At 38.5% G+C, this 26,670-nt stretch overlaps 1 protein-coding gene across 12 annotated transcripts in view; it reads left to right on the top strand.

The window, feature by feature from the left end:
* The first annotated feature begins 5,151 nt into the window (after window positions 1-5,151).
* ITPR1 (inositol 1,4,5-trisphosphate receptor type 1) overlaps window positions 5,152-26,670 on the top strand; it is a 387,688-nt gene continuing 366,169 nt past the window's right edge. For all 12 annotated transcript variants that reach the window (XM_074284052.1, XM_074284050.1, XM_074284045.1 and 9 more), the window contains exons 1-2: window positions 5,152-5,362; window positions 6,247-6,324. The gene's annotated coding sequence lies outside the window, so the exon portion shown is untranslated. The remainder of the gene's footprint in view (window positions 5,363-6,246; window positions 6,325-26,670) is intronic.

The raw sequence follows: 26,670 nt of genomic DNA, 5'->3' as shown, positions 1-26,670 counted from the left end.
AATAACCAATGAGATAATCCTGTTGAAAGAGAAGAATTAATTCAAGACCACATGAAGTTTTTAAGCAGAGATCGACTATGGAAAGAAATAACAAAAATGCTGTGCAGTCTTGGGCAAGGTGTGTGATCTTTCTGGGCCTCAGTCATGTCATTTGCAAAGTAAGGGGACTGCATTAGATGGCTTTTGAGGTCTCTTTCAACCTTAAATTTCTAAATCTATGTTATATTCTCTTGGATAATTTGTCATTGTTATCTTGGCCTCAGCTCCCCTGTCTTAGAGACACTAAGTGGTACAGAGGCTCTAAATTCATAAGATCCAGATTCATAGTCTACCTTTGATATTCACTACTTATATTACAGCGGCAAGCCATTTCACTTTTATTTTCTACTCTGCAAAAAGTGAGGGTGGGACTAGATTACTTCTGAGGTCCTTCCCATCTCTACATCTGTAATTCAGCCCATTATGTGAGGGAACGGAAAGTTTAAAGGGAAATTAATTAGTTTGGCTTTCAGCATGTTTTATTTGAGGGGTATATTACTCATCCAGGTAGAAGTGTACTCAGTAGGCAGTTAGGGCATAGAGTTCTGGCTGGAGATCAAAGTCTGGGCCAGGTCTGCCTCTGAACCAAATCTCTTGGATAGTACACTTAAAAAAAATAGTATTTTATTTTTTCCAAAGAGATGCAAAGATAGTCTTCAAAGTTCACCTTTGCAAATCCTGTTCTCCACATTTTTTCTCCTTCTCCTCCTCCCACCCCAAAACAACAAGCAATACAATAAAGGTTAAACATGTGTAATTCTTCTAAATATGTTTGCATATTCATCATGCTGTGCCAGAAAAATCAGATCAAAAGGGGAAAAAACAAGAGGAAACAAAAACAATAACAACAACAAAAGGTGAAAATACTATGCTTTGATCCCTATTCAATCTCCATAGTTGTCTCTCTCAATGCAGATGGCACTTTCCATCACAAATCTATTGGAATTGCTTTGAATCACCTCATTGGAGAAAGGAAGTTAGTCTATTATAGTTGGTTATCACATAATTTTGTTGTTACTATATATAATATTTTCTTGGTTCTGTTCTTTCCATGCTTTTTTGAAATTAGTCTGGTCTTCATTTCTAATAGAATGATAATTCATACACTACATTCATATACCATAACTTATTCAGCCATTCCCCAATTGATAGACATCTACTCAATTTCCAATTCTCTGCCACTACAAAAAGGGCTGCTACAAATATTTTTGCATATGTAAGTCCTTTCTCCTCTTTTATGATCTCTTTGGGATTTAGACCCAGCAGTGACACTGCTGGATCAAAGAGTATGCAAAGTTTGATAGCCCTTTGGGTATAGTTCCAAATTGTTCTTAAGAATGGTGGGATCCTTTCACCACTCCATTGATAATGCATTGTTGTCCCAGTTTACCCATTCCCCTTTTCAACATTTATCTTTTCTTGTCATCTAAGTCAATCTGAGAGGTGTGAAGTGGTTTCACACAAATTGTCTTAATTTGCACCTCTCTCTCTGTAATGGATAGTGATTGAGTATTTTTTCATATGACTAAAAATACTTTTAATTTTTTGTCTGAAAATTGTTCATATCCTTTGACCATTTATCGATTAGAGAATGGGATAGCACACTTTTGAGTTTGAGATGCTGTGAAATATCCAGTCACTGGAAATATGGGTCTGGAATTCATCCTAGAAAGCAAGCTAGAAATCATGTGCAAAGGAGCCAGAGGGAGCCCCCAGAGATGAACAAGATTGCCCAGAAAGAGAATGGTGGGAGAAAAGAGAAGAGGATCAAACATAGGACCTTGAGGAAACATTAGTCTTAAAAACTTAAGGAGCTAGTAAAAAGCACAGAAAGAGACCAGACAGACAGATGAGAGGGGGAGGGTGTCTTTGAAACCTAGAAGAAGCAGGTATTCAGCTGTGTCTGATGCTACAAGGAGGTCATTGAAGATGAGGAACATCAGTGAAGACTAAAACCTACTACTCTTCATTGATTGTAGGTGGGTAAAACACTCTCACTGATTGTATCAGAACAATCTTGGGAGATAAACTTATTTAGTACCTGTCAGACTCCAGAGTGACTGATGTTTAGGCCAACTACATACAATACTAGAATGGGCCACTGTCTTTAAGGTATGACTTGAAGGATATTAACTGTCCCCTAGCTCCCACCTCTGAAATTTTCCCCATCAGCCTTCTACTTGCCTGGAATTCCCCCATTAGAGTAATTTGTTTGGGTTAATGCTTCTTCCTCAAACCCTTATTAAAATGCAAATGAGTTACCTGCAAAGGATGATGCATGGAACCCTTCTTGTGGGCTACCATTAACCAACTTGAAAAATAAAGAAGCAGGCCCTTAAGTATTGAGACAGGTAAAGTGATGTTAGGGAAGAAAGAAATGGATTAAGTCTAAATTCTGCCAAATAGGAGCTGTATTTAATATAAGGGTATTCTGTGATGGGTATTTAATAAATTTTTGTTGAATTGATTTGGGATACAGGGACTATGTGATCTAGGTAAGACTAGGGGATGGAAAAGGAGACTAATAGCTGGGGGAGCACTGAAGCACTGGGAAATAGGGGCAAGCTGAAAGAGGGAAGGTAGGTTCAAAAGGAAAGGGGGGATGAAGACAAAAAAAGGAAAGAAATGAAGACAACTTGTGTACTTTATAAATTTTTTCTATGATAGTCATCTATGAGATGATTTTTACAAAAATGATGAATAAAATGTACAGTCAGTGATGCTGTTTCTTTTTCTCTTGAGTCTTCTATTTATATTTGCAAGCTATAAAGATCATAGAGGCAGCTAGATGGCTTATTGGACCCAGAGTTAAGAAGATAAGCTCCAATCCAGCCTTGCCCAGTTACTAATTGTGTGATCTTAGGCAAGTCATTTAACTTCTACCAAAGAAGGAAATGGCACTTCAGTATGCTTTCCAAGAAAATCCCACGAAGGATAATGGAGTCATGAAGAGTCACACAGATTGAGCATGAATAACAAAGAGCAACTCAGTGTCAGTTAAAAACAGTGAATTCAATTAAGGCTCTAGTATTGATTTTCTCCATCTTCCCCCTGGTTAATCTAAGACCGTGAGAAAATGACTTGATCAAGACCACCAAGCCAGCAAAGCCTGATGCCATTTACCAGGTGTCCAAAGCTCAATGTTGTGTCCTACTATGACATTTAAAGCCTTCCACAATTTATCTCTTTGACAAGTAGTCTTCACAACCTGGTTCCAATTTACCTGTCCTGTCTTATTCTTGTATTACTCCCCATCGTGCTCTATCACCCTCAAACTGGCCTTCTTGCTGTTCCTCACACATGACCCTATCCCCCTCTATTCTTGTACACTGGCTATTTTTCTTGTGTGACATATTCTACTATACCTGGCTTCTTAAAATCCCATTTCTTTCAAAGTTCAGTTCAAGTACCAATCTTATAGTTTTGTATTTACAGACTGCATGTCCCAAAAGTCTTAGTGCGGTTTAACTTTAATAGCTTGAAGATGCATTAAGAATTTTGAGTCACTTATGTGTGTATTGCCTTCCCCACAGAATGTAAGCTGCTTGCGGGCAAGGGCTATTCCGTTTTTGAATCTCCAGCATCTAGCTTGTACCTGTTAGGAACTCAGTATATACTTGTGGTTGATTGAGGGCATCTTTCGGTGTGCTAGCACTGTTCTGGTCAGCAGAATGGCCTGCTTTGAAAACAAACGTGGTTTAATAGTCACTGGTGCTGTCACAAAGCGGCTAGCTCGCAGCTCCCTGCTCCGAAGCCTTGGAGAGGGACGGAACGAAGTAGGGGAGTGCAAAGCGGTACTCTGGTCGACCTTCTGCCCCCTGCCTGCTGCTTGTCAAAGACTGAAGAGCACGACCAGTTTAGGTGGTTTCGGGGCTGGATCTCCCCCTCCACGGTTTTGTTTTTGTTCGGGCTGCGAGTGTGTGTGCGACTGTGTGCGTCTGTGTGCATTTGCTTTCAAACCCTGTACTGACAAATAACATTAATTGGTCAGCCCGGATAATCGAGGTTATTTACCTCCCGTCCCTAGGGAGAAGGCTCCAAGGATGTGCTAGTGTGTGCCCGGAGCCCCGTGCACCCCTTCAGCGAGATCCACCCTGTGTGGACCCCCTCTAAATCCCATACAAATCCCATCTCTAGCATGCCATCCCAGGGCTGGGGGCTGGGACTTGAGGTTTTCATCCTTCACCCGGAGCAGCCAGCCAGCAATTAAGTGCTGATTGCTCTGTGTCAAGCTCTGGAGATAGAGAAAAGCATAAGAACTGCCCCCTCCAAGCCCCGCCCCCCAAAAAACTAACAAACCCAATCAACATCCCAACAAACCTCTCGGTCTGTTGCTGAGGAGCGTGCGTTCTAATGGGGGAGCAGCAGCCCTGGCATTTTTGTGCGTTGTGTAGATTTTTCAAATTCTTGGCCAAGGCGCATTGGCTCAAATTGGAGCTGACAGCTCGTTAAAATGAAAAAAAAAAAAAAAAAAAAAAAAAAAAAAAAGAAAAGAAAAGAAAAGAAAAGAGAAAAGAAAAAAGAAAAAACTTCCCAAAGCATCAGTTTAATTTGCGTCCAAAGCTGCAAATCAGAACACCCTTCGAGGATGTGGGGTGAGGGTGCCCCAGAGGGTTGGAGGCACATCGCTTAGGACCAAGGCTCCCAGCCCAAACGGTCAGTGCAGAAGCAGGAAACTGTCCCTTTCCTCGGCGACGCACAAAACGACCCTGTCCCTCTAACCCCGACAACCCAGAAAGCTCGGGCAGCCCTAGCCACTCCAGCACTCCCCGCTCCCCAGCTGCCCCAAAGCCAGGGAGACTATTTGGAACCTCAGCCCGGGAAGCTCAGGGCATTCTGGGAACTGTAGTTTCGCCTCACCGCCGGAGGCGCCTGCGAGACCCTTGACTTGGACTACATTGCCCAGGGAGCCACGAGGGGTATATAAGCCGCGGCGAAGCGGAGCCCAAGTGCAGTAACCATGTGGATGTTCTGCTGAGCCGTTTCCTGAAACTCACTGGGGTGGGAGGAGGAGGAGGAGGAGGTGGAGGTGGCGGAGGAGAAGAAGAAGAAGAAGAAGAAGGAGGGGGAGGAGGAGAAGCAGCAGCAGCAGGAGGAGGAGGAGGAGGAGGAGAGGGGAGCAAGAGAAAGGCGAGGCGAGGAAAGGCAAAGCCAAGGCAGGCACCCGGCGGGACGAGAGCAGACGCAGGAGGGGTGCGTGTCCGCGTCCATCCTAACGGGACCGAGCTCCGGCTTCGGGGACATGGAATTACAAAGTAGCTGCTAACGCTCTCCCGGCCCGGCTCCCGAAGCAGACGCAGGCACCGCTCCTGGGGGCGACACGGTACGGTCTCGGGCCGGGGAGAGCGGCAAGCGTGCGGGGAAGTGACCGAGGGAGAAACGGAGCAGAACTTTTCTGCTCCGCCCTCCCCGGGCTCTCGGGGCTCCGGGGGTTTGGGGCCTGCTTGCACACAACTGGAGGGTCCTTGTCAGTTATCTGTTTCCCTTCCCTTTGCGTCCAGTTCCCGGCTCCGATAGCCAGAGCTACTGGCTTGCGAATAGCGGGTTCAATCCCGCTTCCTCCCTTAGCACCAAGTTAGGAGCTAGGGGACCGGGAGCAGGAAATAGGTCCGGGGGTGGAAGGGTGGACGGGGTAAAAGGAGGGGGGCACAGCAATGCGCGAGTGTATCTCCTCAAGGAAATAATCTTGGGGAAAAAACTGCAGCCTTCCCGCTGCACGATTCGGCGATGCTTGCAAGGGTTCAAAACCAGGGCTGCGGGTGCTCAGGTCGGGGGTGGGAAAGGTGAAAAGGAAGAGAACGGGGGCCGAGCGGATGAGGTTTGGGAACGGAGCTTGTTTGTGTGCTGGGGCGAGGATGCCCAGCATCGCAAAGGATGCTATCCCCTTCTCCTTCAGCAAACAAGTGCTTGGAGATCTGCTCCCACTTTCTCCCTGAATTGTTGCCGAGATGCGAGACACAATGTATCTAGATGTCGCCTTTATGGAGTGCGTGCCAGGAATAGAGAAACTAGGTACTGATCACCTTGGGGTTTTAGATCTGGGCTGAAGCCGAATCCTGGAGGGACGGACTAAGCAAGTTTGTAGGAGATTACCTGAGCTGTTTTTGGCATCTCGAACAGGGACCACAAGAATTGACATTCTATGGTTCTATGGCTCTTGTAATGAGTCCTTTTTCTATCTTTTTTTTTTTTTTTCTTCAAACCTAGGCGCTGACCCAGTGGAGCAGGAACTGTACCACCCCACTTTGGGTGTGCTGTAGATACCATTGGCTTAGTCTGTGACAGGTGAGTGTACAATGACTTATGAGCATTGCTTCCTAACTGCCCCCCTCGCTCTTAAAAGCTGCCAGAAAAAGGGCTACAGGACTCGATTTGTATTATTGATTCTCCTGCCTTGCTGATAGTTCTGTTTAGCAAACACATGACATGAGGTACTTGACTTGCATTTGGCGTCATTACCACTCTAGTACCCAGAGTCAAAACTGTAGTAGATCAAAGATCTGTAAGAAGCTAGAATGACATCAAATGGGGAAAGAAAAGAAAAAAAATCTGACTTTTTGGGTCATGTGCATGTTATTTAAAATTTTCAAAAATATATTGTGTTTCATTTGCCAAGCATATATAAGCAAAATTAACTGTCTCAAAAATAACTTTCCACCAAGTGAATATGTGCTTGTCAGTTTAGGATTAGATGGGAAAGAAGGGCTGTCTTTGAGTAAGTGAAATAATCACAGCTGATTTGGTTTGTTTATATTGTAAAGCTATGTCAAATCTAGAAATGGAGCAGAAAAATATCAGCACTCAGCATTTGGCCTGAAGCCAAGCACATGTCAAAGGATTTCAATAAGTTAATAATGCTGTTGGAGGGCCTTCTGTGGGACAGGAGTTGGGGCCCGGGTTTTTGCTATAAACACAGGCCTGCTAGCTTTTCCAGATTGCTTTGAGATGCGTTCGTAGAAGGAGACTTGTGTTGTGTACATATGTCCATGTAACTGTAGGCTTGCCCATCTGAAATTTTCTTCTTAAATGGTCAAAAAACAGGGCCACAGGGGGTGGACGGGTCTTAGTAACTCATGTAACAGTCTAAATATTTAGCTGTTCCCTGGGCTACAGTCTTTGGGCTTTTCTAATTTGAAAAAAAAATCAGACACTTCATTAAAGAGGTGTAACATTTTTGTTTCCTGTTGATAAAATTCTCAGGAGTGCTAATGTAAGTAGGAGGCATTTGTACTCTATTCATCTGTATTTGTGGAGAGACTGGGCCCATTAATTCATGTCCTGCTAATGAGGTTAAAGCTGGGGCTTCCATCCCCTTTCTGACCAGTTAACTCTGTACCGAGCTGAGCAGTTTACAGCCACAGCCATCCCTTTCTGGTTATGATGCTTCTTAGATACCTGCTTTTGGTAGGACATAGGGAGAGAACATGACAACAAATTCTCCATATCCTATTGGTATCATATCTATTGGTAGACTTGTTTATAAGAGCCAGATATTTTTGATTTCATCAGGGACTTAAATTTTCGAGGATGGTTTCTTGCTTTCTGAAATCAAAGTAAATTAATTGAGGTTGCTAAAAAGAATGCTGGGTAGGAAATTTGAATTCAGATTCGAATGATGGTTCTACTCTTTGTGGCATGAGTAGGCAAATCCCATGGGTTCTCTGGACTTTGGTATCCTCATCTGTAAACTGGGGGTGGGGGTTAGCCCCTAGGACTCTTTCCTCTTTTAAGCCTGTGGGATCCTATGATCTTATACACATTGAGTATTTATACATGTTATCATCACTATATGTTGGATAATTTCAGTATTTATCACCAAGAGAGGAGTGTTTATCACCAACAGAATCTCTTGGTCTTCTCATGTTGCCACCTTATTTAAGGAGAGATGCCTGACTTGGGAAGAAAACATTAGTGCTATTAGGAAGTAGAGTCTTTACTGTGAAACTGAGTATGTAATAACTGGTTTCAGTTTAGTTCTTTGAACCACTTTTGCAGTGAGATATCATTTTCTGCTGAGTGTCTGCAGGCAAAAAGCAAGTGATCATCACAATAGCTAACATCCTCGAGTGCTTTAAAGTTTGCGGAATGCTTTACATGAGAATAGAACACATCATCATTTGTCCTTTTTGCAAATACTATGTGTCCCTATTCTAACTCACCACAAGACTTTGAACAAGTCATTGTTTCTTTTTGAGACTCAATTATCTTTGAAATAAAGGATCTAGGCTAGATAATCTCTCAGATTCCTTCCAACTTAAACTTAAACAACTTAAACAGAATCTATCACTCTGATTTATGGAACTCCTGTTATGAGCAATGCATTGATTGTTTTAGACCAGGGACCAGATGCTGCCACTGAGGACGTTTATGTGACCCGCCAAGTTATGGCAAATGGGCTGAGGGGCAGAGACAGAGTGTGAGCTTTTGCTTTTACTATAGTCCGGCCTCCAACAGCCTGAGGGACAGTGAAATGGCCCCCTAGTTAAAAAGTTTGAGGACCACTGCAACCCTGAGGAAGTTCCCAAGATAATAAGGTATATAGCCTTAGACCTCAAGGGACATATTTAATACAATATCAATGAAAGAAATAGCATGAAAAATTGGATAAAGTGAATTCACAGCTTAAGCTGAAAATGTGAATTTTCTTTTTCACATAACCTTCAAACTTACTTTGTTGCCCATTGTACTTTTTCCCCCCCATCTTGGAAGTACATGCTGCCCTTTCGTTAATCCAACATAGAGCAGAAAAGCCTCTCAAGGTTTTCTTTTTTTTTTATCAGCCATGGAAGGTTCTTCGTGTTCCAAATGGTCTGTCTATCCCTAGTGAGTTTTCTTTAAAAACACCCTTTACAAAACTCTGATATAAACCTATCATCCGTTAGCACTGAGCTGAATGATGTTGACTTCTATGTTGGATGTCATGCAAAGTGTTTTGAAGTGACAAAATATCATTCATCCACATTGGTATTCTGTTTTGAATAGCAAAGTTCTCTTTATTAAAGGAAAACCTGAACAGAGGTTCAGATGGTTGCTTAGTAGAATAAGAAAGATGAAAATCCATATGATAGCTTTGGGAGCTGTTGCCTTATTTGATGGGAGTGGAGTGGGAAGAACAAAGCTAAAGAAAAAAAGTCAGTAAACAAATTATCCACTTTCAGAGAATTGTTGAGAAAGTATTATCAGATGGATTTTTAGACTCCATGGGAAATCTGTTTGTGATTTTTTTTTTTAATGAGCTGCTTATGAAGAAACCAGAGTACAAGCAGCGGAAAAATAAAATTTAAATTTGGCTTCGAGTTCCTCTCTAGGTCAGACTGCCCTGGGATAGATCTGCATTCATGGGCCCTCTCTGTTAGGGGAAGCCTTGCTAATTGTGTGCTATTGGTTAATTTTTTTGTTTTCGAAGTTGCTGACAGCTCAGGATTAGAGTAGATTGTCTTGACTAATATCAGTACGTTGACATAAGCATTGTTGTGGCTTTTGGACTGTGATCAGTGTCTTAGAGGTTGGTTTCTGAGAATAAATGAGCAGAATTGAATATAGGGTTAGCCATGACAACCTGCAATCTTTAGGAGCAGTAGAACATAAGATCCTTGAGGGTAGGAACTATTTGAAGTTTTTCTGAGTTTGTATCCTCAGCATTTAATGCAGTGCAATTAAAACTTTATATTTGGTCTCAAGGTTTGATTTCCTTAGTGTATAATGTGACAACTGCCTTCAGTGATACTGCTCCTCTGCAGCTTTAGATATCTTAGATGGAATTCTGTGGAAATTCTTAAGCTAAATGTATTGCCAATGGCCACACAAATAAAAGTGTGCCAGGATTTAAATCCAAGTTTACTTGAATCCAAGGCTGAAATTTTATCTATTCTGACATTCTGTCTGGTGCTTTCTATGTGGTTTTCCTGAAACTGCCTAAGGGGTCCATGGCGCACAAAAAAAAAAAAAAAAAAAATTAAGAAGGAATCCCTAGTTTAAAGGAGGACTGAGTGCCAGAGCCAAGCTATCCCATGAACTATTTGCCCTCTCCAGGAAAAGCCAACATAACATTATTCTACAACCCCTATGTTATCTCTATATCAGTTTGTTTAAAGGAGCAGCCATGAGAAATGAGGTTTAAGCTTAAGACAATTTTTGCTGACATGTAGAACTGAACTATTATAACTTTTATTTGATCATTTCCAACTGTCACAACTGTCATTGTGACTAAAATATCATTGAACTGTGTGGCCTTTTTAAATGTACAAGTTTTATTTTCAGAAAAGACCTGGATTCCATGACATCTGATTCCTTTTGGAGCCATGTAGTTAGTGAAGCCCATTTCTAAGTTTTTTATGTTCTTCCATATCAGGACTTCAGCTGTCACTTCTTGTACCTTCTAGCTTGCTTGTCTCTCTGCTGTCCTTCTCTATGCTTTTGATTTGCTAAAGGTTTGGAAATGAGGATGTTCATTTAGATTCTATCAGCACTTGTTAAGCATCTGCCATGTATGAAGGCTGCTTTGTTGTGAGTGCTGGGGTACAGAGGCACAAGGGAGACAAACCCTTTCCTCAATGATCTTATATTTCACCAGCAAGTACCGATATAAATGCAGATAGGTACTTGTTTAGATGATAAACCTTTATCAAATACCTGCTATGGCCCAAGCATTGTGTAAACAAATAACAAAACCATAGTAATACATAGTATTTTAAAGTTTGCAAAGCTCTCTCTCTCTCTCTCTCCCCCACTTATTTTCACTTTCTCTCTTCCCTCCTCCCTCTACACACACACACACACACACACACACACACACACACACACACACACACACACACACATACACGCGAATTATATCTGTATATATCTAAAATCTCATTGAGCTTCAGCCTCACCCAACCTTGTGAGATAGGTTTTGCAGGCCTTATAATACTGTATTTACAAATGTGGAAACTTAGGTTCAGAAAGTTTAAGTGGATCCTTGGGCCCCTGGGTCCTATGTCTAATGAGCATTAAAGTTGGAATTTGAAACTAGGTCCTTCCTAATTCCAAGACCAATAGTCTGTCCATTATGCCACACTACCTTTCCAACATAAATCTTATGTAAAAAAATAAATGATTGTTCTTGAGCCAGAAGTGATCTTAAAGGCAAACTAATCCAATATTTTCATTTTCAGGTGAAGGAAGTGAAGGGCTGGCTACCTGTCCAAGGTCAAGGAGGTAGTAAGTGGTTAGGGATAGCAACCGAATTCTCTGACTCCAAATTCAGTGCTTTTTTGACTGTGTCCCTCATATTTCCCAAATCTATACAGATGTTTACCATTTCCAGAGAAAAATAGCATGAACAACCTAAATCAGTAAAGGTCTTATGAATGAGATAGTTACAAAAGATTCTAAGAGATGGTTAAGAAATAACATACAGGGGAGAGGGAATCTTGTTCTGAATGAAGGCTTGGGGCTTCTCGACATCTTTGCTTCTAATTGGAGCTATTTGTTTGCATCATCCAGATATTCTACTTTGTCCTAGATAGCTTGCCATACCAGAGACAGGCCTTTCACATCCTCCTGTGTCTAGCTTTGTATTATTCAGCTGGGCAGTTATGAAGCACCTGTCATGTACTATTCTCTGAACCTGCCATAGATGAGAGCATAAAACACTCTTAGTAGACTTAGTCTTCTCTTGCCACTGATAGATAAATTACCTCACCCTTATGACTCTCATATCTCCCCAGAATTTCTCTCAGGAAGAGGGAAATTCAGTTCCAGGTGCAGGACTCCAAAAGGGCTTAATTTCTGTAGTTTCAATTACCATAAGAGTCTTGCCAGAACATCGTGGTCATATGTCCATTCTAGGGCATGTGTGTTTATTTACGTATATATGTATATATGTACATATATTTGTAGGTTGTAGACATAACATATCTTAACAGTTACCTTGAGAAGCCATGGGCTTCTAACTAGATGGTGGCCAGAAAGTATACTGTATAGTCTTGTAGCACAGGTTCTCTAGAGCAGGGCTTCTTAAACATTTTCCACTTTTGATCTCTTTTTACCCAAGAATTTTTTATGTGATCATGGACATATAGACATATAAAATAGGTATACAATTCAAACTTCTACTGATAATAAATTATAATTTTGTGTCCTCCCCCCCAATTACGAGACCCCGTATAAGGTTAGGAAACTGATTTAAGAAACATTTGAGAATGTTGTTTGGCTGGCATTATTATAAACAGTAAAGAGCAGTGGGAGTGATATGTAAATGACAAACCATTACTCTTAGTAATAACTCTACTTATCTGAAGTGGGAGAAGGGAAGTCTTGAGGGCTGAGTATCGACTTTTCTCTTTGAGTGGGCAAAACAGGTAACATCTGTGTGTATTCATTTCCTCTTCTGTTGAATGAGTATAAAAATATCTGCTGCTTATTGCATATAGAGTTTAATTAATTTGTATATGCAAAGGCTTTGTCTCATGATGTAGTAGATAGCGGGAGGACTGAGTGTTGTCCTGCCTGTGACCATGGAGAGACACCAACTTAACCTCTTGATGCTCCCAAACAACTCCTGGACACTATTAGTGGGTAGAACAGTTTGTTAGTGGGTGGAATCAGTAAATAAACATTTATTAAAGCCTCTACTATAACACAGCATTGTGTGATAGTGCTTGAGTATACAAAGTCAAAAGGCCACACCATCAAGGAACATAGTACATTTTATTAGATTATTTCACACTGATGAAATTATACATCCAGATTAATGTAAAACGCCAACTTTATCCAAGCTTAACAACTGTATTTTTTCCCTTCAATAATATCTACTTTGGCTTGGTTGCCTTTTTTTCCCTTTTCTTGTTAATTTTTTATAGTAATACAGTGTATCGGTCTTACCTTTGTCCTGGCTCCAGAAGAATCCTGACCTGGAAATCAGGAGACCTTGATACTGGTTTTGGCTTTGCTGCTGTTAGAGACTGTATGACTTTGGGAAAGTCCCATTATCTCTCTGGGTCTCACTTTCCAAATCTTTGAAATGAGAGAGATGAAGTTGATGATCTTAAAGGTTACTTTTATGATTTGGCAATGGTGAACGAAATCTAATAAAGTGTAAATGAGATCTGTTTTGCTGGCAGTCAAGGTCAAGAGAGGTCTGAAAAGGAACACAAATAATTCCTGTTATAGATAAAACTACACCTGTGTAGATATCAGTGTAACTTGAATCATCTGTACAGCATTTATTTTTTGTTTTATCTTTGTTTTTTAGTGTATATACATTGTGAAAATTTAAAATAATAGATTTAGAAACCTTGAAGGTTATCTAATCCAACCGTGTACTTTTCTGGATGAGGAAACAGTGACATTGACTTTTGAAGGCTGTGGAATTACTACATGAAGGAATCATTTTGTAGGTGTGTAGTTTTAAGATCATTCATCTAGTAGGATTGCAGAAAGTTAAATCTTTAAGCTTTGATGATTTATTTTTGTACCAATTTGAAAATGAAAGCAGGATTTTATGATTTTACTATTTTGCTTTGAGGAAAATTACTATTCAGAATTGAATAGGTTTCATGTGGTGGATGTAATCTGAATTTCTAAGCATGGTCTAGTGACTGCAGATCAGATTAGAAACTAGCAGTAGTAAAAGAGGGTAGAGATTCAAAAATGCCTTGTTGCTAATGTCTACTTTGAAAATTCTAAATTGGAGATTCTATCTTCAATTATCTTTGCTTAGAGGAAGTTTTGAAATGTTAGCCAGAGACATTGAGAGATCTGTAGTGAAATGAGAGTCAACTGATTGAATAAAGATAATTTTTAAAAAAAGAGAAAAAAAAGCTAGAACTAGTATTCACTATCTCATTTGTTGTTATATTAACCTATGTATTTTGGGGTAAGAGGCCCAGTGACCTCCTGAGAGGGACTTTTTTTGTGATTGTCTGTAGCTTAATATGATAATAATAATGATTTTAATGATGTTAAAAAACCAGTACTAACAACCGACATTTACAGGGTTTACTTGACATACCTTTCCATTTGTTCCTTGAAGCAGGCTGTAAATTAAATGCTAAAGGTATTGCTATTCCCATTTTAAAGGTGAGGAAACTGAGCAAGAAAATATACCCTGTCTTGGGCCATAAAATCAGCAAACTGAAGAGGCAGGGCTTGACTTGGGCTTTGCCTGGCAGTGCCACAAGCAGTACTCCATGTTCAAGGCAGTGAGTTTTATTTTCTTACTTATCTCTGCTTTCTCCCCTTAAATATTATATACTATACCATATATGATACTATATTAAATATTATATTACTATATTCTTGTCCCCAGAGCAAATAGATGCTCTTGTGCTTTGTTTATTCTCAGATTAAATGTTCTTAAATCACAAAGTTTCTGTAGGCATATGATATATTATTTTATAATCCATAGTGTCCTTCAAGGCTCACTTCTGCATTAAGCCTTGCTTGGACCCCTCCGTTGGGGTTCTCACTTTCCTAGATTACCTCATAGATCCTCATTTGGGTATTCGTTGTATACTGCCCAAGGGTGTAATCCACCTAAAGGCAAGGTCTGTTGCATTTTGGTCTTTGTTCATCAGCATGTAGTGTAAGCTAGTGTGAAGTAGGGAGTTCATGAAATGAGTCTGTTTCTGATTTCTGAGAGGTGGGCCACCTTGCTGCTTCCTGGTTTCCCAGATGTTCCTTAGCCCTCACTTGATGCCTGATTTGGAGGGCGGCTCCTGGATGATTGTCTTCCCTTAAAATTACATTTGCAGAGTGTATGGAATTGGAGCCAGGTCTAGCTGAACTTGGCAAACCTGTGTCACTCACCGAATGTTGGAAAGTAAAAGCCAAGAGGAAATGCTGTCACACATTGGCTGGTTGAGCAGTGAATGGTTGGTTGAGTTTTTTTAACTGAGATCTAGATTGGGGGATTCATTTTATATTCAGGTAGGGCTTTTATGGGGGAAAAAAAGCCCTATTTCTGTAGGGCTGGATATAGGAGTTGTAGGGAATTCCCAGTTCCCAGAGCTATAGTGGAACTGGCTTCAGCCCTTTGGGTTTTAGAATTCCTCTTTTGGGGTCTAGAGAATTGAAAATGATTAGGCTGAAGTTAGATAGTGAGCTAATGGCAGAGCCAGATCTGGAACCTAGGGCTTCAGAGTATATATAGTTCAAGGTTTGCCGTGAAGGTCATAGGACCTGAGTTCAGATTCCATTTCTACTTGCTCCCTCTGTGACCTTGGGTACTTTAACGGTTCTCATTGTTCTTATCTGTAAAATGAGGAAAATTAGACAAGTTGCTTGGTGAGAGCTCTTTCAGTTTTAGATTTGTGATCCTTCAACCTTTTCTTCATTTCTTTTTGGGGCTCTTTTTTTTTTCCTTTTCTTTTTTCTTTTCTCTTTTAAAAATGATAGAGGAAGAAGGCTTATTAGGCTGTCAGCTTGTTCTGAGAGTTTCAGGGGAATAAATCTTCAATCTTAATATAATTCTTCATTTGAACTGTGTGAGCCTTGAGCATCCTTTGGAAAGAGATTGCATGTTGGCAAACATGGCAGGGACTCTAATCCCTATAGCTATTCTCTATCTAGAAAATGGCCTTACAGACCATCATGAGAAGATAGGAAGGATTTTCTTTTCTTTTCTTTTTCTTTGATGTAATAATGACAATTTGGGGGTGTCCTTTATACCAATGATTTTTTAAAATAAATATTTTGCTTTTATATTCATCCATTCTCCAAGAAGTTCAGATGTTTTATGGACATTCTATCTAATTATTCCCCATAACAACCCTGGTGAAGCAGATAAATAGGGGTGAGTATTGTTCCCATTTGACAAATAGGGAGAGTGAAACATAGAGATTAAGTCACTTGTTCAAGTTAATTTACTGAAGGGAAGGATTATTCAGAATCAGTTTTTTAGCTCCCAACCCAAGATTCCATTTGAATTGCCTTATGAAGTCTTTCACAAAATTCCAAACAATAATTAACAATAATTCCAAACAATAATTAATAATAATTAATTATGAAAGTGAGATATTTATACTGCTGCTATCTAGGATATCAAAAACCAATTGACAGCCAGAGGCAATGAGGCCCTGGCCATTTTATATAGTTACACATTTGCAGCTTAAGATAATCGTTCCCATTTTTATCTTAATCACAGTTGATCAGATAACTTCATAATGTTTTCTATATCTTATACCAATGACTCTTAGCTTGCATTTTACAAACTGGTTTTAAGAAAAAAAAAATTAATCACCACATTTCTGTATGATTGGTTAACTTTGTAATCCTATGTATTTTATGTACCTACAAACATTATTTGGAGAAGTGATCCATAGATTTCATTCATCCTGCTGCCAATGAATCCAAGACTCAACACCCTCCTCTTTTCCCAAACAAAATAAAACAGAGACTAAGAGCCTTTTCTTTACAAAATAATGGAGAGTGGACAGATATCTAATGTCTAGGTGAAATTTATTCTCATGAGTATTTATTTCTCCTTACCATGCCAGGCATTTACAATGGGAAAAGTCCAGCAGCCCAATGGTAGAAAGATGTGTTTCTATTCTCAGTGCTTTGCACATTGTAGTGCCGGAGAAATATTTGCTAAATTGAATTTAATTTCATAGTGGTATTTTTCATATGGGAACATACTCCCAACTAGCTTTCAGTGCAGGACATAACTATTACCTGATTTTTGTAAAATTCTTGTGAGTTTCTGAAAACATCAACATAGAAACAAATTTTTCCCTTTAATGTGAGTTTGTAGTATTGGGTACAGATATTCTTCTCTACCATTTTTTTTTGATGGCAGATTCATTTTTTTTGTCCTGCTACAGACTTAGGTTGGACTTAAATTTCATGCCTTTTATTAGTGGACTGGACCTAGTGATGGAATCCTTGTCAGAGAAATTAAGAAAGCAGATCTTTGACTTTACCTAGTTTTACCATAAGAAGATGCCTTGGGAAAAAGCCTCTTCCTTTTCTCTTGAGGGATGTCCAGAAAACTGCCACTTGTGAGTTAATTGAGCAGTTAAAGTCATTGGAAGCTGGGTGATTAGGAAATGGGTTAGCAGGATGCCTAGGGAATCTTTAGTCCTTGATGACTGTGATTAGCTTTGCCTAATTTTAAGGTGTTTATTTATGGTGGCCTGGTTACTGGAAGTCAGTCTGTCAGGCTTGAGCAGCCAGGTGATTCCATGTTTAAATAAACAAATAGGGTTTGCTTTTTTTGTGTACATTTGTAAAAATTCAGGGACCAGGAGATTCAAGGTCACTTGATGGGTATCACAGTGTAGTCCCATTGTCATCCTTATGGGAGGAAGCAGAAGAATGTTGTGGAGGGGAATGGGAGACTTCAAGTGAAAGACCTGGGGTCCCAATTGGGGGGCTGTTTCTTATTGCCTGTGGGACTTTGGGTACCTTAATCTCTTTGGATTCTAGTTTTATTTTAAATTGAAGGAGTTGGATCAGGTGGAGTGAGTTTGGTATTTAAATATACTAAAAATACATAGATTGTAATGGAAAGCAACTATACTGGGAATATTGTATTTGAATATATATTTCTTTCTTGCAGATTTTAATTTTTTATTAAAGCTTTTTATTTTCAAAACATGCACATATAACTGTTTGCTTGCATTTTTTGTTTTCCTTCTCAGATTTTTTTCTTTCTAAATCTGATTTTTCTTGTGTAGCAAGATAACTATATAAATATGTATATATATATATATATATATATATTGGAGTTAACATACATTTCAACATATTTGACATATATTGGATTACCTGCCATCTAGGGGAAGGGGGGAATGAGGGGAAAATTTGGAACAGAAGATTTTGCAAGAGTCAATATTGGAAAATTACCCATCCATATGTTTTGTAAATAAAAAGTTATAAAAAAGTATGCATGAATAATTTTCAACATTCACCCTTGCAAAACCTTGTGTTCCAAATTTTTCTCTCCTTTTCCTCTACCCACTCCCCTAGATGGCAAGTAATCCAGTATATGTTGAACATGTGCAATTGAAAATATATTTCAAAATATTTAAAAAGCCCATTTCTCAGACCCCTGGTAAGAACCCCTAGTTCTAGTTGAACCTTAGTATTTTGTACTTATTTGTGTCATTCTGGAAGTCAGGGACTGTTGTCTTTCTCTGTCTTTGTTTCCCTAGCAGCACTGAGGTGTAGTAGGGAGGGAGCTGGCCTTGAAGCCAGGAAGACCTGATTTCAAGTGTTGGCTGTGATCCACACTAGTTTTGTAAATGTGGGCATAGCATTTAACCTCTTCTTGCTCTGGGTAACTCTCCAAAATAAGTGCAGAGGAGCTGACCTATCTTTGTAAAGGGAGCTTTCACACTTGGGATCTCTCCCTACACCAGTGAAATCATAGGTCCATAAGTCACAAGCCCTATCTGTAGCACATTGGGACAGCAGTTGGAGCTCCTAGAAATGGTTTTTGAATTGACTGGAATTAATCTCCAAGGTCTTATGCAATCCTGGGGTAACCTTGGGGTTAATTTTAAGTATTCTAATTTAGCTTTAGTTTCAGGGGTTGCTAACTTCTTAAATCTGAATTTTGTGTAGGTGGAAGAGGAGATCTTAGAAAACCTAATTTAACACAATGAGTGCAATGTGTGTCTGGAAAATAAAGACTAAAAAAATTACAATAAGTGGATTCTTTTCCATCCTTAAAGCTTTTTGTGAAAATGTTTGTGTTTCATACAATGAAATGAACATTTAATTTCAGTGTGATTTAAGTCTTTGGCCCAGTTTAACACTGGAACAGAAGAAATTCAGAAGATCATTGTCATTTCTCTGAATGTTTTTATTAACAGCCATCAGAGGAACTACCTCTATAACTCTAGTTAGGGTAGGGTCTTATGAACTAAATTAGACTCTTTAAGGAGAGTCAACCCAGGAGAGAGAGAGAGAGAGAGAGGAAACACTGAAGAATTACATTTTTAAGAAAGAAAAGTAAACAATTCCCATGAGAAGGAAAAATAAGAGTTTGTATAAATAAAATAGAATTGCTTGGCAGAGGATTCACCAAACTTAGATCTGGAATGATAAAAAAGAAAAAAAAAAGGGGGCAGGTAATTGAGGAAAAATACAAAAGTACCTGTAAAATTCATGTTCTTGTAAGACTGTTGGGAGTACTAAAGCTTAGAAGGAGAAGTTGGTGAGAAAAGCAAGGAATAACAGAAAAAAAATTGTTTTCACCTCCCTGGGTGGGAAAGGAGGATCAAAGAAGGTGTGGGATGGCTATTTCAAAGGGGATGAGACCTTGACAAAAGAGAGGAGACAGAGCTGCTCGGTTCTTATTTTGCTTCTGTTTTCTCTTACCCAGTAGAATGGCTTTTGGACTAAAAAGGATAGAACAATATTGGCTAAAAGTGAGTTGTTACATAAGACAATTAAGGAGATGGTAATATTATTGGCTAGCATTTCTATATGGCCTTAAGGTTTGCCAAATGATTTACATATTTTATTTCATTTAGTAAGAGATCAGCTAGCAGCCCTAGATGCATTCACGGTATTTGGCTCAGATGACCTACATCTTTGACGACTGAAAGAACTGGAGGATATAGTTGTTTGAACTCATTGTCAGTCATAATTTTTTTTTAAATTGTATTTTTTTCCAATTACATGTAAATGTATTAACATTTTTTTCAAAATATAATTTTGAGTTCCAAATTTTCTCCCTTCCTCCCTTCCCTCCTCTTTCCTCAAAATGGTAAGCAATTTGATATAGATTATAGATGTGCAATCATGTGAGACATTTCCATATTAGTCATGTTGTGGAAGAAAAAATAGAACAAAAGGAAAAAACCCATGACAAAAAATGTAAAAATAGTGTACTTTGATCTGCATTTAGAGTCTATCAGTTCTTTATCTGGATGTGGATGGCATTATGAATTTTTTGGAATTGTCTTGGATCATTGTATTGCTGGCAAGAGCTAAGTTTACTATGTTTGGTCATCACTCAGTGATGCTGTTTGTCAGTCATAATTTAAAGATGGTGGAGAAAGGGAGAGATCTGAAAGGTACTAAAAAAGGGCTTGTATCTAGATTTTCAGAAAAAAGAAGAGAGTAGACTCTGCAAAGTATATATTTCTCTGATTTTCTTAGAAAATTCAGTAAACAGCAGGGAACATCTAGAAAAGGAAGTGGTGATTACAGGGCTAACCTGCATTTGTCAAGAAAAGGTTGGACTAGATGAAGCTTACTTCCTTTCTTGACAAGGTTGTTAATTTAAACAGATGATCAAAAAATGCCATATTTAAACATTAGGCATTTGATAAGAATTTCATCTTATTGTTATGGAAAAGGTAGAAAGATGTGGGTTAGATAATTATGCAATTAGATATATTTGGTTGAAAGACTAGAATCAGTATAGTCATTAATTCTTAAATGTCAGCTTGACAAAGTCTCTGGTAGACTGCCTCAGATATCTGTGCTTGGCCCTATATTATTTTATACTTTTATTAATGACTTGGATAAAAACGCTTGGATAAAAAATGTCATGCTTACCAGATTTGTGGGTGATACAAAGCTTTGAGGGGAGCCAGTGCACTGGATTCATGGTCAGGATCCAGAAGATCTTGGCACTGTGTTAAATATAATTTAGCACCTTTTAGGATGTAAGTATACAATGTAGGGCAGAGATTTCAAACATGGGCTTCGGGCAACCAGCAAAACACCCAGATAGGGCCAGAACCAGATTAAAATGTTATTAGAAAATTACAAAAATAAATGAAAATATAGTACAATGTTGATAATGTTAATTTGTGGTTTTCTAAATCATAATGGTCGGCATGGATCCATTGTTGTTAAGAGTTTGATGTCACTGATCTGAGTTTGATGTCACTAAGCTACCACATTACTCGGTACTGCCTCCTTATTTATTGATTCTTTATTCCTCTAAGTTCCAAGGCAGGCTAGTGGGTGGCTATGGAATAATCTTGTCCAATACTAAAACCACAGAAAATTTCTTCAATTCCCACTCCAGAGAAAAATTAGCAATACCTTTTCTTCTATTTTCTAGCTTTCCCCTCTCATTCTCAAAACCCAAATTTATAGACTTAGCCAAACTCACAATAAATAATTATTATCAATCAACAAGTATTTATTAAATATTGACTACATATCAGGCAGTGTGCCAGATAGATGCTGGGATACAGAGACAAAGAATGAAACAATCCTGATTCTGGAAGACAAAATGCATATACATACATGTGTGTGTATAAAGATATACATATGTATATAGAAATATATAAGTATACATACATATACACATTTTATATCTACATATTTAGATATGTAGATATATAAGCACACAAGCACATTCGGATTAAATACAAGGTAGTTAAGTGCATTATAGTTAGGGAAGTCAGTCACTGTTACTTGGGAGAATCAGGAAGAGGCTTCATGTGGAAGGTGATGTTTGGAGTAAATCTTAAAGGAAAAGATGGACTCTGTGGGATTGAGGTGAAGAGAAGACATTCCAGGAGGAAGGCTAGTGTGAAGGCATGGAGATGGCAGGTCGTGTCATATGTGATGAATATAGAGAACAATTTGCTAAACAAGTTGTGTTGACATTGTCAAATAACACGAACACTCAAACAAACATTTAAGTAAAATATAGTTGTTTGCAATGGGAGGTGAAAGACCAGAATTGCTCACTGGGATTTTTTCCCCATTCCCTCCAATGCCTGCTGCCATACAGACTGATGTCGGCCTCAATTCACCCCATTCTGTTGGGCACACATTCATTTGTGTGTCACTCTTGCCCCTCTACCTCCTGTTTGACACCCCAAAGTGGGCAACAAAGTCAAATACCATCAAATAGACTGAACTCTCCCTAGAGGCCATTATTGATGTTGTCCCAAGGTTCTCTCTCCTAGCAATGTTAGTGAGAGTCTCTGTGATCTTCAGATCAAAGCTTCTGGCCTTAGGGAGGCCATCAAAGTCTTTGCCATCTGGTGAATGAGGTCAATTTCAGTAGGCACAAATGTAAATTCTTTTACTTGAGTTCAAAAACTTAACCTTTCAGGTACAAGGCAGAAGTCATAGAACAGTAGTTTCTGTGAAAAAGATCTAGGATTATTATTGGATTTCATTCTCATGGATAAACAGTGTTCTATAGAGTAGCCAAAAAATCAATTTGATCTTAAGCTGCAGAGAAAATAAGGAAGTGATATTACCCTGGCCTTTAGACTCTATCTGGAGTATTATGTTCATGTTTGGGCCCCACAGTTTAGAAAACAGATTAATGTACTTCAGAGTGTGTAGAGGAGGGCAGCCAGAAAGGTGAAGGCCCTTGAATCCACTCCATCTGAGGGAGGATCAATTCAAGGAACTTGGGAATATTTATCCTGGAAAAAAGAAGGCTCAGGTAAGCCAGTAGCTCTTTTCAAAGATTTTAAAGGCTGCCGTGTGGAAGAAAATTCCAACTTGTAGGGTCCTGGACAGCAAGAATAGAGTAATGAGTAAAGTAGTAAGGGGGGGTAAGGGGGCTTAGTGGTAAAAATTATTATAAATTATTAATTTATATATTATATATATATATGATTTATATATAATATATAATAATGTAAAAAGTTGTAAAGTTGTAAAGATAAGGAAAAACTCAACAAAGCTGTTCAACAAAGTAGAGTTAACTGTTTGGGGATGAAATGGGGCAGCTAGGTGATGTAGTAGGTAGATACTACATCAGGATTGAAGTCAAGAAGACTCATCTTCATGAGTTCATATCCAGCCTGTGGGCAAGTCACTTAACTGTTTGCCTCAGTTTTCTCATCTGTGAAATGGATGGAGAAGTAAAAAGCAAAGGATTCCAGTATCTCTACCAAGAAAACTCCAGATAGGGTCATGGGGAGTTGTACACAACTCCCTTTTTTGAAAGTCTTCAAAAAAAAAAGTCAGATGAACATTGGTTTCCCATGTTTAATGAGGATTATTTTCCATTTATAAATGTACTAAATGGCCTCTGAAATTCCTGCCAACTCTGTAATATTATGAGTGCTGAATTTGAGTTTACCTGCCTTGGGTTTTGTGTTTGGGTACTCTAGAGTAAAAGGACCTTAAATATGATCTCTTGTTAGAATGCCAACCTTTTTTCATTCCTCAGACCTTTATTATTGAGGGTTTTCCTTTATTTATCCTATTCGGCTATTCTAGCTATGGCAGCATGAATGAAGGAGACAGGAAATTGAGTAGAGAGAGATCTTCAAGTTAAGTGTAAAAGCTTTTGAGTACTTAGATATAGATTCATAATTTTGAAGTGCGCCCAAAGTAGACTAGCTATATTGAAGGCAATTTTTAATTTTCAAAAATGTACGTTTTCATTTACATTCTTTAGCCACACTGCTGAGCTTGTAATTGGTGAACTTTCCAATGATAAGGGTGTGGAATAAATTCATTCCTATCATCATTTTGCTCAGAAATACTTTGGGATGTATAAGTAAGCCTTCGTTGTAATTTTCCATCTTCTATATCCATATCCAACTTAGTAAACATTTATTAATAACCTCTTATATACAAGGTATAATGCTAATTGTTGGGGATAGAGATACAAAGATGAAAAACAGAACAGTACTTGTCTGTCTAATATTCTTCTCTAATATTCAAGGGATCTGGAGAAGTTATTTGATCCCCAAAAGTGTAATAGAAAGAAGAATGTGATAAGGACAAAGGGAATTCTAGCAAAGAACTATAAAAATTTTATGGTAGTGTCAAGAAAGAAATAAGCCAAGTCTTCTTCCCAGCTCTTCTTGTCAGAGGTCATGGAATAAGGAGCATATTAGCTTTGGAGAAGGTGCCAAGATCTAAGATATTGTCAGGAAAAAACTGTCAGTGAGTACCAGAAGATGAAAGAAATATGGGGAAAAGAGAGCTAAGGTAAATGGGAAATTAAAGGTCCCAGTGCAAAGGGAGGGCAGAAAAGGTTAGGACTGAGTTTATAATTGGGGAATGATGGAGGTGGCAGATGGCTGCCAGTGGGTACTGCCTTCCCCGCTGATCCCAGGCATCTTGTGTAGCTTGGGTCCCAGGCCAGGCATTATATTATACCAACTGACTCTATAAACTTTAAGATTCTGACCAGATATCTCAAGAATAGACTCTTGTATTAATCAGTAGGTACAGTGCAAAAGTTAACAGAATGACAGTTTATATGAAAAAGAACTAGATGTTTGAGTGATTCATAAGCTCAGCATATGATATGGTTGCTGGAAAGTTTAGTAAGTTTCATGTCAGAAAATTTTCTGAGTTTTCAATCCACTCATCAAATTTTGTGGCATGGGTCACCATGGCCAAAAAAAAAAAAAGTTTACTCTGCTATGTGGGGACTTCAGTCCAAAGGTGGGAAGAAAAATGTGAGAAAATCTGGTACAGGAGAAAAAAATGAGAAAAACCAAAGACTTGTCTACCTGCCTTTTTACTATTCAACTAATCATCTTAATGCATCAATATTATTAGATGTCTCATCTTCCACATTGTGAATGCTTTGCTCTAAGAAAAGAATTAGGAAGTGCCAGACCTGGCCAGCATCAAATAACATCTTTAAAAATGAAAGTAACCATTTTTAATAAAGAAGAAAAGACTTATCAACATGCAACATGTGAATATCCTTGTGCTAGCTATCTTTGCCACATCAGACAACTGACCCCTAAAGCAAAGATCAACATTTATAATAAAAAGATGAAAAAAATTATATTGTTATGTAATTATTAAGATTTAATCCTGAATTTGTTAAACAAATTATAAATTTTACTATGACAAGGATAATAAACATTGAATTGACATAATAATTTAATTCATAGATCAGACTAATATAAATTAATTGCTACAAAAGGAGGTCATAGAAGTCCAAAAAGCTCCTTAGTCAAGAAATACTTGATTTATTCACTAAATGGAGAAAGATAACTGCCAAAGACAATACCATGTTAGGATATAAATGTTTGAGGAAAAGGGTGATGGAAGGCTATGGGCAGTATTATCTCATAAAGTAGAGTGATGAGTGGAGGGAAAAACCAGTCCAAACAAAGGTTGGCAAGATATCCAAGGTATCCCAAGGACATTCATAGATGAAAATGGAAAGAAGCCCATAAACAGAAGAAAAATAAGAAAAAGGAGCTCAAACACTATTACAATAAATCATTTTCTTCATCAAACCACCACTCTTAGATCATACCACCACAGTTAGAAGAAGAAGAAGTGGTACTGCAGAAAACAAAGATGGGGAAAGCATCTGACCTGGATCAAACTTATATAAAGGAGATCACCACTAGAGGAATACAATTGTTGGGGCATTGTGCAACCAATTTATAAGATATCTAAAGGAAGAGAAGATATTGAATATGTGGGGAGAAAATACCTTGGGCCTTATTTATAACAAAAACAAGTGACCAAGAAAATGACTGTTAACCTCTAACGCCTATATTTCATTTTTATAAAATCATCACGGAGGTCATTTCTGTGCAAAAATTGAGGGCATCTTAATAAGAGTCTTAGAAACAGCCTTTTGCAATGATATTCAATAGTTGACTACCTATTTAGTATCTCAAAATTGACTGAAAGATGTAGAAAACTTTAGAGCCCTTTGTCTCTATTACTTGTTGATTACAGAGTAAGAATTCCACTGCATAGAACAAAAGTTGCCTTATCAGGTTCCATTATCACAAATTAACTCCCAACTGTACATCAAGATAATTCAAGTCCCTTTGGAAGATGTTGCAACATCTGTGACCTAAAGATCAGGTAAGGCATAAAAGAAGAAGGTATACACTCACACATGGAGGAAATCAGGCATGAGGTTTAGCTTGAGAAGGATGGAGAAGAATTCCAGATATTCATTTCTTTGCAGATGATATTATACTGAATGAATCAAACTCCAAGATAGTGTAGAGCCTTATACAAAAGCTCTGTAATTACTCAGAAGATTAACTGAATGAAGTAGAGTGGTTTATTGTCCAAATTCAACATTTATTTGAATGAACACCCTGCAAAGCTTTCCAATGTATCTGGAACAGGCAATACTGATCAATAGTAAGTAGGACCTAGAGCTGAAACGGAATAGGAGAGTAGACTAAATTGATTTTAAGAGATTATAAAACTCCCTTATTGACTCAACTTTTCACAACAATAAAGGTCCATCTTTTCTTGTTTTATTATTATTATTTTTTTGTGAAGCAATTGGGGTTAAGTGACTTTCTCAGGGTCACACAGCTAGTAAGTGGCAAGTGGCGGAGGTAGGACCTGAAGTCAGGTTCTCCTGACTCCAGGGTTTGTGCTCTGTCTACTGTACCATCTAGCTATGCAGGCCCATTTTTTTTTAAATTAAAGCTTTTTATTTTCAAAGCATATGCACAGATAATTTTTCAGCATTTACCCTTGCAAAGCCTTGTGTTCCAAAAATGTTTCCCTTCCTTCCTCCACCTCTTCCCTTAGATGGCAAATAATCCAATGTATGTTAAACATGTGCAATTCTACACATATTTCCAACAATTGTCATGCTACACAAGAAAAATCAAGTCAAAAAGGAAAAAAAGGAGAAAACAAAAAGCAAGCAAACAACAAAAAAGGCAAAAATAATATGTTATGATCCACATTAAGTCACCCCCAGTCCTTTTTTCTGGGTGCAGATGGCTCTCTCCATCACCA

The sequence above is a fragment of the Sminthopsis crassicaudata genome, chromosome 1 (genome assembly GCF_048593235.1).
Source record: "Sminthopsis crassicaudata isolate SCR6 chromosome 1, ASM4859323v1, whole genome shotgun sequence".
Lineage (NCBI taxonomy): Eukaryota > Metazoa > Chordata > Mammalia > Dasyuromorphia > Dasyuridae > Sminthopsis > Sminthopsis crassicaudata.
Note: the sequence above shows the minus strand (reverse complement) of the source record. Positions and strands in the feature narration are given on the sequence as shown.